This window comes from Trichechus manatus, unplaced genomic scaffold (assembly GCF_000243295.1).
Source record: "Trichechus manatus latirostris isolate Lorelei unplaced genomic scaffold, TriManLat1.0 scaffold00017, whole genome shotgun sequence".
Classification (NCBI taxonomy): domain Eukaryota; kingdom Metazoa; phylum Chordata; class Mammalia; order Sirenia; family Trichechidae; genus Trichechus; species Trichechus manatus.
Window position 1 is genome coordinate 25606852 of NW_004443953.1, and position 12011 is coordinate 25618862.

Below are 12011 nucleotides of genomic sequence, written 5' to 3' on the forward strand. Positions count from 1 at the left end.
ATATTTTATTATAATTTTAATAAACAATGTTATAAATAATTTATAATTTAATTATAATTTTATTAAATCTCAACTCTTCAGTAGAACTCTTTTTAATATTTAGAGTGATGAATGGGAGGTGCACGTGTAGCACTTATGCTACAGACTGAGGTACAATGGCTGTTGTCTCAGGAGAAATATGTGTGCAACTGAGTTGTGAACTGAAGTAACCACTTTTTTCATGGGTTACCATTTTGTTTTTGTTTTTCTTGAAAGAACAACTGCAGATAAACTGTTTTTACTCAGATGAGATTACTTAGCAGACATTTTCTCAAATGAACAGTATGAGCCTGTCACTTCAAGGAAAAGTACTTGTGGTCAGTAATGAAATTTGAGCATTCAAACAAAAATTAGAATTTTGGAAAACTTGCATCCATTACTATGAGTCTGGAAGCTTTCAAATACTTAACTTTTCTGAGAAGATAAGTCGTGACCATAACAAATTTGGATTTTTAATATTGTATAGTTAAATATGTCAACATTTGGAAAATGTGCAAAACTCAGGCAATCAGTATTTTCCAAATGACCAACGTGTGATGTTACAATGTCGTGCATAGGTAAAAGATCCATTCGAAGAGCAAGATAAACCAATGGATTGTAATATGATAGAGTATGAGGAGTTCTTTGCTATGGTTTCTGATTCCAACTTGTAGCTTCATTTTTTGAAACTATTTCTTGTCGAGATCTACTGTAGTATCAAAGAAAAATATCCACTGTTATCTGAAAAGGCTATTAAATACATCTCCCTTTCTGAACCGTATATCTGTGTGAGCCTGAATTGTCTTCAGATACTTCAGCCAAAACAAAGTATCACGACAGATTGAATACAAAAGCAGATAAGAATTCCTCTGTCTTCAATTAATTCAGACATAAAAGAGATTTGAAAAAATGCCCACAATGCCTCTCTTCTCATCAAATGTTTTGCTTTATAAAATAGTTCTCAATAACTTTCAAAAGTATAAATGGTTACTATAACCATGTAAGACTCCTCAGTATATAAATGGTAACTAAAACCATAAAAAAGAGAGAATATTATTTGAAATAAATTCAGTGGGAAGTTAATTAAGACTGTTACTAGATTCAAGGGGGCAATAGTTAAGGGGATTTCAAAGAAGGGAGTTGGAGAAGAGTTCTTTGAAAGCCAGAGTGGCTAAAAATTTCTAAACACCTGAAACTAACTAACCGGATAATTGAGGGAGATCAAAGGAGCCCCGATGGCACTGTGGTTAAACTGCTCGGATGCTAACCAAAAGATCAGCAGTTAGAACCCACCAGCTACTCCAAGGGAGAAAGATGTGGCAGTCTGCTTCTGTAAAGATTACAGGCTTGGAAACCCTATGGTGCAGTTCTACTCTTTCACATCAATTTCGTTATTTTCTCTAAGGTCCATGTTGATATGTAATAGGTATCCGTGCATGCATACTAGGCATATAAAGGCATGGTAAAAGCAGGAACAAGCAAAGACGTAAACCTGAACAGCTTGATCCAAATGGCCGCTTTGCAGACCAACCCAACACTTCTAAGAATATTTTATAATGTACAATAACTGATCAGGCCAATTGTTGTATTAATTGATTTAGCTGATATGACAAACAAGAAACTGACAATGTAGAGACAGAATATTCCAAAATCTAATTGATAAAAAATTTGAAAATAACTTCTATAACCAAAGAGGTTGAAAATCCAGAAATTCTTTAATGACAGCACTCAACATTAAGAAGGCCACCACTGATTTCATTTTATTTGAAAACCTAACAAAAGGAAGCAGGCCAAAATGGCTAAAAGGGCTCAGGTTACCGATTACAAAACTGCCTTGACACTGAGGCATTATAAAGTTTAAGAGCCCTCAAACATAAAAAGAATAGCAAACAGGACATCTTAAATGTGAACCTTTAAAGAACATGTGGTAATGTTTGCATGGTATCTCGGTGTCCAGTGAGCATTGGTCTGATTTTAAAATACAGCTCCTCTGGATTGGAATGTTCGCTGCCAAATATAAATAATCAGGACTAATAAGAAGTAACACACCGTAATCCTTGGGAGGTGTTTTGTTCCAGGAATCCTCCTGGTAAAAACACATTGATCGGCACAGCTAAAAGCAGTACTGCAGGTCTCGGATTCCTTGAGCTTGACAGAAAACAATATTTCTACTAAAACTCTTTACATCATTGTGGGATTTTGGTGTGTGGGTGTGTGTAGGTCTGGGCATCTGTACTTGTTTGTTTATGGGGGTGGTTTATTTTGTGGATTCATTCATCAGATTAAAAATATAGATACAAAATTTTTATTTTATTCCATTTGAAACACATAGAAAGTTAGTAATCCATGAAGTATCACTGCTTCTTTCCTCGCCTACCAGACAACTCTCATTATCCACTCCAGAGAGGCACTATTGCCAAGCAAGAAACCCTCTGTGGGAGCCAGTCATATCATATCATAACAGCTCGATGACGCTCTCTAGTGGATAGTCTCCGTGCTATGACTTTGAGGAAAAAATTATATGTGTATTCCTAGTTTTCCCTTCATTCTCAATTGTAATTTATGACATTTTAGGAATTTGCACATTTCATAAGAAAATATTATTTAATAGAGAACATGTACTCAATGGAAATTGTCATTAAAAATAGAAATTGAGAGTCTAAGATAGACATAGAATCCACGTAAAATATATAAAAGCAAACTGTCCTCAGAATATCAAAAGGAAACACTGTCTCAGCTATAGTAGCCATTCAGAGCCCCCAGAGATGGTTTTGGCCCTGGAAATTGGTTGCAATGGCATAAGCTCCCTTCTTGCAGACACATATTCAAAGTAAAACAAGGAGAAGTCTGTTGTAAGCACAACTAAGCCAAAAAGGTTAAGTGAGAAAGACAAAGAAGAAAAGAGAGGAAAGTATCTTTCTATGTCAGTACACCTTTGCTAGGGCAAAAATCCCAGGCAAGCTGTCTTTGGTCAGGAGAAGATAGTGTATACAGACAAGCTGAGAAGAGGTAAACCATGCCGTCTTGGGTAGATGGTTGAAGGGTATGTGTGACTGTGAACCTACACAATTTGAGGCATGATATAGAATAAGTGTAATAATTATGTCATCATTGTGGAAGCCTGTGATCAAGACCCAGCACTCAATTGTCTGATCTTATTGGGTGCTATTGAGTTGATTCCAACTCATAGTGGTCCCATGTGACAGAGCAGAACTGCCCCACAGTAGCATCACTAGGGTTGGTGTCACCCAATGTGGTAACTCATGGTGTCAACCCCCCCCCATGGACCTCCTCCCATACTAGACCATACAGAATCCTTAGTAATGTTTATTATCAATTCTAATCATAGAATAATATGTGATAAATACAGTTGTAAATTGCTTAAGTGTATATTTCTTACATTATATGAATAATAACAACAAAATTGTTTTGTAAAATCTTTCTACATTGTATTACAACATTATTGGTAACTGAGCAGAAGATTTTTTTTATTTATCTCCTTCTTTTCCTTTAATTACTATTTCATTCTCAAAAAAGTCATTAATAGAGGTGCACAAAAACTAATTACCACAATATTATAGCTAAAACACCAGAAAAATTGGCAAAATCAATGACTATAAAAACACCAGCAGTAGCAAAAACAGCTCATAGCGCGGCTCGTAGCTTGTGCTCCTAGTGCGTGCTTTGCATGCAGACAAAACCACAGGATTCAAAGTATCATTGTAATTGCATAACAATGACCACTCTGATTGGAGCACATTAGAAGGTTCAAAAAGTAAATTAGCACCGAGTTTTATCCTTGTAGGTATGTCGATACACGTAAGCAGAGCTTCCAAAAAAATTTTGTTATAACTAACTACAGGTATATTTTTATTAAAAAAATAATAAATTTCTGCTGAAACACTGCACATTTTATAGACAGTCATTTTGGTGTCACCCCTTCTGACAATGTCACCCAGTGCAGTCCACAGCCCCTGCACCCCCCTAGTGATGCCACCACCCAGTAGGATTTCTTGGCTATAATATTTAAGGTAGCAGATTACCATGTATTCGAAACCCAACCTTTCCGCTAGCAGCGGTACCAACCTTTTGGTTAGCAGCTCAGCACTTAACCATTGCGTCACCAGGGCTCCTTTCGATTGTCTGTAGTTGGATCCAATTTGAAAGCCAATACTGAGACTTAGTAAAGTATCCTGAAGCAGCGCTGTCCGCATTTCCCCGGACTGGAACCATCTGGGTTACACCGAGGAGGATCCCAGAGGACCCGCTGCAGACAAATCTCTCAGTCATGGGTGAAGCATTATCTGTAGCCCCATAGTGAGTAAAAACTGAAGACTGATATGTGAACTCGCTGCATACTTATTCATTTTATACATCTGTTGATTATTGCTACTTCTCCTTAGTGAATGTAGGTTCTGACATTCAAAAAAGAAATCCTTTTGTAAAATTCCCAGTGATCTAGTTAATATATATGTAAATGTCTGAATTACATAGATCTGACCTGACTCTTAAAAGTCAAGCTCCTGGTGACCAGGAGAAATCAGATAAGAAACCATTTTGCAGCATTCTCTTTCATTCTCTCATTACTACTCTTGAATCAGAAGACTTGGATTAGAAGTTTGGAACCTGACTCTGCAAATAACAAGCTGTGCAGCCTTGCTTGACTAAATCATTAAACATCCCTGATGCTGTTTTCTTGACTAAAAAAACAAGGACAATAGTCCATGATCTTTGTATCTCACAGGATTACTGAAGGATTAACAAAATCACCTATGCAAAAGCACCGGGTATATAGTACTCAATTAGTATTTTGTTTTCTACATTATTTTTATGAGTTTATCCATTTTAATAATTTTCTTGAGTCTTACTTGTAGTTATTTTTTATTCAATAAACAGATCTTAAAGTCAAGGATCTCTTACCCAGTGAAAGATGGCAAAATATGAGTGAAGCCGATTTAGTGCAGGGACTCAGAAGATTTTCAAAATGTGTATTCACTGTCCTGAGCCTCCTTGCTAGTGCTTGTACACCCACCCCTCTTCCAAACTCATTTCTGTTTCCTCAGAGATAGGACTATACGTCAGTCCATAGCAGTAGCACATCTGCTGCATATTATTATGTTGATGTTATTTGATGCTCTAGAAATCATATAAATTATTTAAATCTTTCATCTTCAGTTAAGAAATCTTACTTTGCCATTCCTAAATAAAAAATGTATTCCAGATGGATTCAGAAATATGAAGTTGGGCATATCTTTATACTTGGAAATGTTTTGCATTCAAATTTTTAAAAAAAAATTCATATGGTTATGTTACTGGAACCTTGCTGGTGCAGTGGTTAAGAGCTTGGCTGCTAACAAAAAGGCTAGCAGTTCAAATCCCCCAGCCACTCCTTGGAAAGCCTATGGGGCAGTTCTTCTCTGTCCTATAGGGTCACTATGAGTCAGAATGGACTCAATGGCAATGGGTTTTGATTTATGTATATTACTTGGTAGTTGTATATTAGGAGTCTATCAACATACATGCAGAAAAACTTTAACCTGGAAAAAAATGTGTTTTGTTGTTGTTCTTACATCTGACCCTAACTAATGAGACTCTAAATTCAAACCTTTCCATTAAAGTCAGCAGTCTTGACTTAAAATGACATTCTTTTAAGCTTTTCAGAAGTTAACATAAAACTGTGACAGCAGCTCACTTGAAAAGGAAAATCTCTGAAAAAATATAAAAAAGAACTATACCTTGAACTAAGTGCTTTGAATAATGTTTAATATAGTGAGCAATATTTGTAGTTAATAAAATAGTGTTGGTCACATTTTATGAGGGTATAAAGAAAAATGGAAAACCTCCATTCCCTTAAAATTTTGACTGTAGATGCATAAGTTTTACATAGCAACACCTACTTTGGAGTCGTAATTCTCTACAACAGAGAGGGGATTTAAAAATTTAAAATTATAGTTATTAACAAACTTCTAATTTTTGTCATTTGTTTCCATTTCCTTCTCAGCAAAACTTTTTAGGATAGCTGTACTATGTAACAAGATTGATACATTTTTTATTCTACCTTCATTATTTTCCCTGGGGCAAGTTGCTACAAAAAGCTGGTAGAATGTCAAAAATTTGAGTCACTCAAGCTCCAGATAATAAAGCATGGCAGAAATTCAAGCAAAATTGAGTAACAGGAGAAGGATGGGCTTCCCCGTGGGTGCTACTGGTTTGCCCTCAACTGCTAACCTAAATGTTGGTAGTTTGAACCCAGCAGAAGAAAGGCCTAGTGATGCGCTTCTATAACGATTACAGCCAAGAAAACCTTAGGAAGCAGTTCTACTCTGTAACACGTAGAATCCACCAACACATGGAATCTGATTTTAACACATAGAATCAGAAACGACTCAACAGCAATGGGTTTGGATTTTAGGTTTCCAATCAGAGAGAGCGGAGTCCAAATCCCTGCTCAATTGCTCATTAACTATATAACCTCGGGCAAGTTATCTCATCCATTTTAATTCTTAGATCATGGTGTTGTTGTGGGGAGATTAAAGAGCAAACAAGTACAAAGCAATGGGCACAAATTAGGTAGCTAGCACCTTCCACTGATTTTCAAGTGTCAATCATTTCGAGCATGTTTGTGCTTGCCTCAGTTAATGAAAATCTTAGTGCCTATCAGTGCAGGCCTTAAAAAAAAATATTGCCTATAAAGCAAAAGAATACACAAAGCAATTTTGCTTCCAAAAGGCATCTTCTTCGGTGTAGTTTAAGAAATGGATTTTATTACAAAAAATAAAAGCATCACATTAACTTTGTGCAAAATTAGAGTAGCAAAGTGATAATACATAACCATAATCAGCAGAGTAACAGTCACTGAATCAATCCATGAACACCATAGAACAAAATGAACAAGACTTTCGTGAAAGAACCGTGCTGACAAGCAAATACATTCTCTCAGATTGGCTCTTTCCTTGCTATGTTAGAGACAAGGTGTGTGGATGCCTCATCTGTGTTCTCACTACTTTATCTTTCCCTCCTCTGATCCTCCTTCCCTAAAGCATCCCAAGAACTGAAAGCAGCTAATTCGACCTATTGCAACTCTCATTTGGATCCCATTACTGCAAATATCCCTTCATCCAAACTACAAATAACACTCATAAATTTTATTCCACTGGCCAGAACTGCCCTAATTCTAACATAACTCAGAATCTAGCCCGAGTCTTCATCCCTCTTAAAAGGCTTACATTTTTCATCTCTGGAGTATTTTACATGCCATGTTCTAACTATCAGCCTAGTTGAGAAATGGATTTTACTATAAAAAAATAAAAGCACTGCAATAACTTTGCACAAAGCCAAAATGCCAAAGTGATAATACATAGCCATAACCAGCAGAGTGAGAACCCAGGAACACCTGGAAAATCACAGCTCTCCCTCCTTTCAGGCTCTTACAACTCTCTTCCAGAGAGATTTTCTAGACACTCTCCTGCTGGCTTCATTCCCAGACATGCCCTCACTTCTATTGCACCCCCATCACCACCGCACTGCTTAACACTTATCTGGCTACATCTGTGGCTGGTGCCATGTGTACCTCCACGTGTCCGTTCCCTGCATGTATACTTTTATGAGTTTTCTGTATGATCCCTCATTAAATAGGAGCAAAACTTATGTCAGTTTTGCTTTCTGTCATTTCACAAATACATAACAATTGCAGATTCCTAGAGGAGCTGTGGATCAAAAATGTACCTCTTACACTGGTCATAAATGTGCCCAGATAAACATTGCATGCCTTCTCTCAAAGATGTTTATAATCTAAAGTGGTAAAATGCATTTTAAACAATAGGTAGCTGTCAACAAAGTCATTGTATTTCAGCCATAAGTATCATGATTCCTTAATCAGAAATAAATCTCTACAAAAGTTAACTTCTCTAAGAATGAAAGAACATGTTCCGTTTTATACTTTTGAAAGCTGTGCACCATTTTGTTGTTGTTATTTTGTTTTTAACTGCCACCCCACCATGTTTGAGAAGAGTTGGCTGTTTTGTGCTTAGCTCCATTCATTTCCCTGACATTCCTTGATTCTGGGCCGGCTCCGCAGCCACCATCCTTCCTTGTCTCCGAGGTCCTGCCAGTGCAGCTCATTCTGTAGCCATCATCACAGTGAACTGTCTCCCAGCAGCTCCAGATGGAAGATGGGGGTAAATAGCTCCCTGAAGAGTGCTCTCCGCTGCAGTGCCATCAATCAACTCGCAGCTGGGACCGAAGAACGGTTCAGTGACGGAACCAGCTCCTTTCTGCCAAAAACATAGCACTTATCTTAGGGCCCAGCTTCCTTCAAGAGGGAGATGTCACAGCTACTTGTTTCAGCATTCAAGCAGCCCTCGATACCTAAGATTTATACTCAGCTTTGGATAACCTTGGCTACTAATATTCTTCATTTAGGTTTTTTTTTTTTTTAAATTTATTTCAAGTATAGGAGACAATCAAATTGGTAACTGTGTTCGCTTTACTTCCCCTTGGAAAGGAAGAATCTCTGTATGCTTGTTTCTTTAATAAATCAATACATACAAAATCAAATAATAGGTTGTTTAGCCAGGTTAGTTGGTACATCAAATTATTTTTATGGTTCATATTCATCATCCAGCTCAAGACAGTAGTAATGTCATTGAGTGGTGGCGTGCAGCAATGGTAAGCGGTTCATTTTTTTTCTGCAAGTAGCAGACGGAGGGTGGCCCTTCTTTAAGCCAAGATTTCCATTGAGAAGGAACAGTTGGAGCTCTGCAGAAGAACAGCCTTGGCATCCTCACACTGCAGGATAGACATCCATGTGATGACTGCCAAGGACGCATCCCTCTCCATTATAATGTGGGCGAGCGGATGATACTATAAGACATCACCATGGATTATGTGAGCAAAAAATAACTATCAGTGAAAAAAATAAACTCCATTTATTGTTACATCTTCCGTCATAAAAATGTTAAATTCAAGTTATGGCACACATATCTACTTGGTAACATTATTTAAGGTAAGCCAATGAAAGTCATTTTCTTGAATAACAAATGTTATTTGCATCACCTGTATCCTCCCCCAAAATTGTATACAGCTTACCTATTCTCTGCAACTACCTTTTCCACGATGCTGTGGGTCTCCCATCTCTCAACAACCTAATTTGCAGAGAGTAGGAAAGTTCTCCAGAGCTCTGTAAATCATCCTTTCCTAGTTCAGTAAGCTAATTTCCTTTTCTTCAGTTAGATACAAAAAATCATTCCACCCACAGATAAAAAATGTCTATGTTTACAAATGTTTTTCCATTTCTACACACACACATGCACACACACACACTTACTCACATACATACTCTTCTAATTTCTGCTTCAAAAGTACAGGAAAATTAGACACAAAGAGAATGAGAATGCCATTCATTCTACATGATTGTGCATATGTACGTGCTAATGTATATGAGAGACTATAGACAGGAGTTGTTAGCTGCCACTGAGTTGGTCTCAACCTACGGCAGCCCCATGCACAGCAGGATCAGATCGTTGGGATTCATAAGGTTTTCACTGGCTGATTTTTTGAGCAGTAGATCACCAGGCCTTTCTTTCTAGTCTTAGTCTGGAAGTTCCACTGAAACCTGTTCAGCATCATAGCAACACACAAGCCTCCACTGACAGAAGGGCTGGCGTTGAGTTGCATTAGCCAGGAATCAAACAGGAGTAATAGCATATAAAATCAGAGAGATGGGATTGAGTTGAGTGATGAGAAAGACAAGGAGGTCAGCTATGATATTTTAGGAATTGCCCATGTCATTTTATAAGTGAGGAAACTCATACCTGTAAACATGAAAGCGCTTGCCAAAAATTGCCCATCTGGTGAATGGCTGGCTCAGGACTAGTACCTGCACCTCATGAACTCACATTGACCAGGCCAAAGAGTTTGGATTATTTTAAGCTATGCCATGGTAAACAGCTGAAAGGAAATGACAGTATAAAAATCATTTGGGAGAAATCATTCTGCCAACAAAGAACATAGTACAATTATTCACTCATTCTACAAGTGTCTATTGAGCAACTAATATATTAATTATGGGTTTATGAAAACAAGACTGAGTCCCTTGCATCCAAGGAAAGATTAGATAACCCTAGAACAACCAAAAAAAAAAAAAAACCGTTGCCATCGAGTCAATTTCAAGTAGATTCTGACTCATGGTTCCTTGTAGGGCAGAGTAGAACTGCCCTATAGGGCTTCCAAGAAGCAGCTGGTGGATTCGAAATGGCGACCTTTGGGTTAGCAGCTGTAGCTCTTAACCACTGCACCACCAGGGCTCCAAGCCTAGAAATAACCATAATATAGGGCAGGCTATAAATGCAAGCTGTGTATATGTAAGTTAAACGTCAATACTTAGCATCCCCAAATGAAGGCAATAACCCATTTGGTAAGTGATATAATAGAATATAAGAAACAAAATCAGGAAATCTCTGAAATTCTACCATATGCAGATCATTTAGATTCAGTTCAGTTAAACACACTACAAGATAATATTTAACAACAGTTTCCATTAGTGCCGTGTATAAAGATAATCTCCACCACCCGTCTGTCAGTTTGTCGTACCATGATGGCTTACATGTTGTGTGATGCTGGAAGCTATGCCACTAGTATTTCAAATACCAACAGAGTCACCCATAGTGGACAGATTTCAACAGAACCTCCAGATCAAGACAGACTAGAAAGAAAGTCCTGGTGAACTACTTCTGAAAATTAGTCAGTGAAAACCCTATAGATCAGAATAGAATATTATCTGACTGGACTTAAACATGTCAAAGATCATGAAGATGGTACGGGATTGGGCAATGTTTCATTCCATTATAGATAGGGTCGCCATCTATCAAAGCCAACTTGACAGCAGCTAAAAACAATAAAGTAATCTACTTGTAAAGTAAAATTTTAAATATCTATTTTCATAATGGAAGATATGTTCCTCTAAGTGGATGCCATATTTTTGGTTTATGAATTCCAAGGTGTTAAATTATGCATAAAAGTGAACCTACTCTAGAAACTGATCCCTGAAGAAAAGTACCTGCTTATTCTAAGTATTCCATGTAAGTGGAATTGCATTAATAATAACCAACATAAGGCTAATTTCCACTTTCTCACTTCATTATCCTAACACCAGCTACCCATCTGGCACTTTCTGTCTCTGACCCTAAACACCTAGAGTTGGGTCTCCACAAGTTCGGACTTCGTCCTTCCAGGTCCTGCCAAATAGGGAAACACCAGCCTCTCTGCTAGTTCTCACTGTACCCAGTGAGTTTGATAATTCAAAACAATGACTCACAGAACTCACCGAGACTACCTATACTTACAGTTGCCCAATTGTTATAACCAGAAAGATATAAAGAGTCACATCAAGCAATGTCTGGGAGAGGTCCATTTTCCTCAGGTATGTGCCACACCCTCTCCCGTAGATGGACATTCTCACCAATCCAGGAAGCCCCAAAGAGGGAGAGCTCCAAGGTCCAGGGTCCCTTATAAATCATTGGGACCTCAGTATAAATGCATGACTGGGACTTCATTACATATCATAAAATCAATGAATATGTATGATTGACTACATTGCTCCCCCTCACTTCCAGAGGCCTGTTGGCAGAGTAGGGGCTGTGTGGCCCCTCATGTTTAAGTGTTGCCTGGCTATTTTAGAAAACAAAGCCCCCTTGATTTCTCAAGAATTGCAAGGGCTCTTTTCAGAAACCAGAGACAAAAGCCACATTAAATTCTTTGTTCCACACAGGAATCATACAATATCTGTCTTTTCGTGACTGACTTATTTCACTCAGCATAATGTCTTCAAGCTCCATTCATGTTGTAGCATGCATTAGGACTTCATTTCTTTTTATAGCTGAGTAATATTCCATTGTATGTACGTACCACATTTTATTTATCCATTCATCTGTTAATGGACATTTAAGTTGTTTCTACCTTTTGCCTATTGTGAATAGTGCTGCAGTGAACATTGG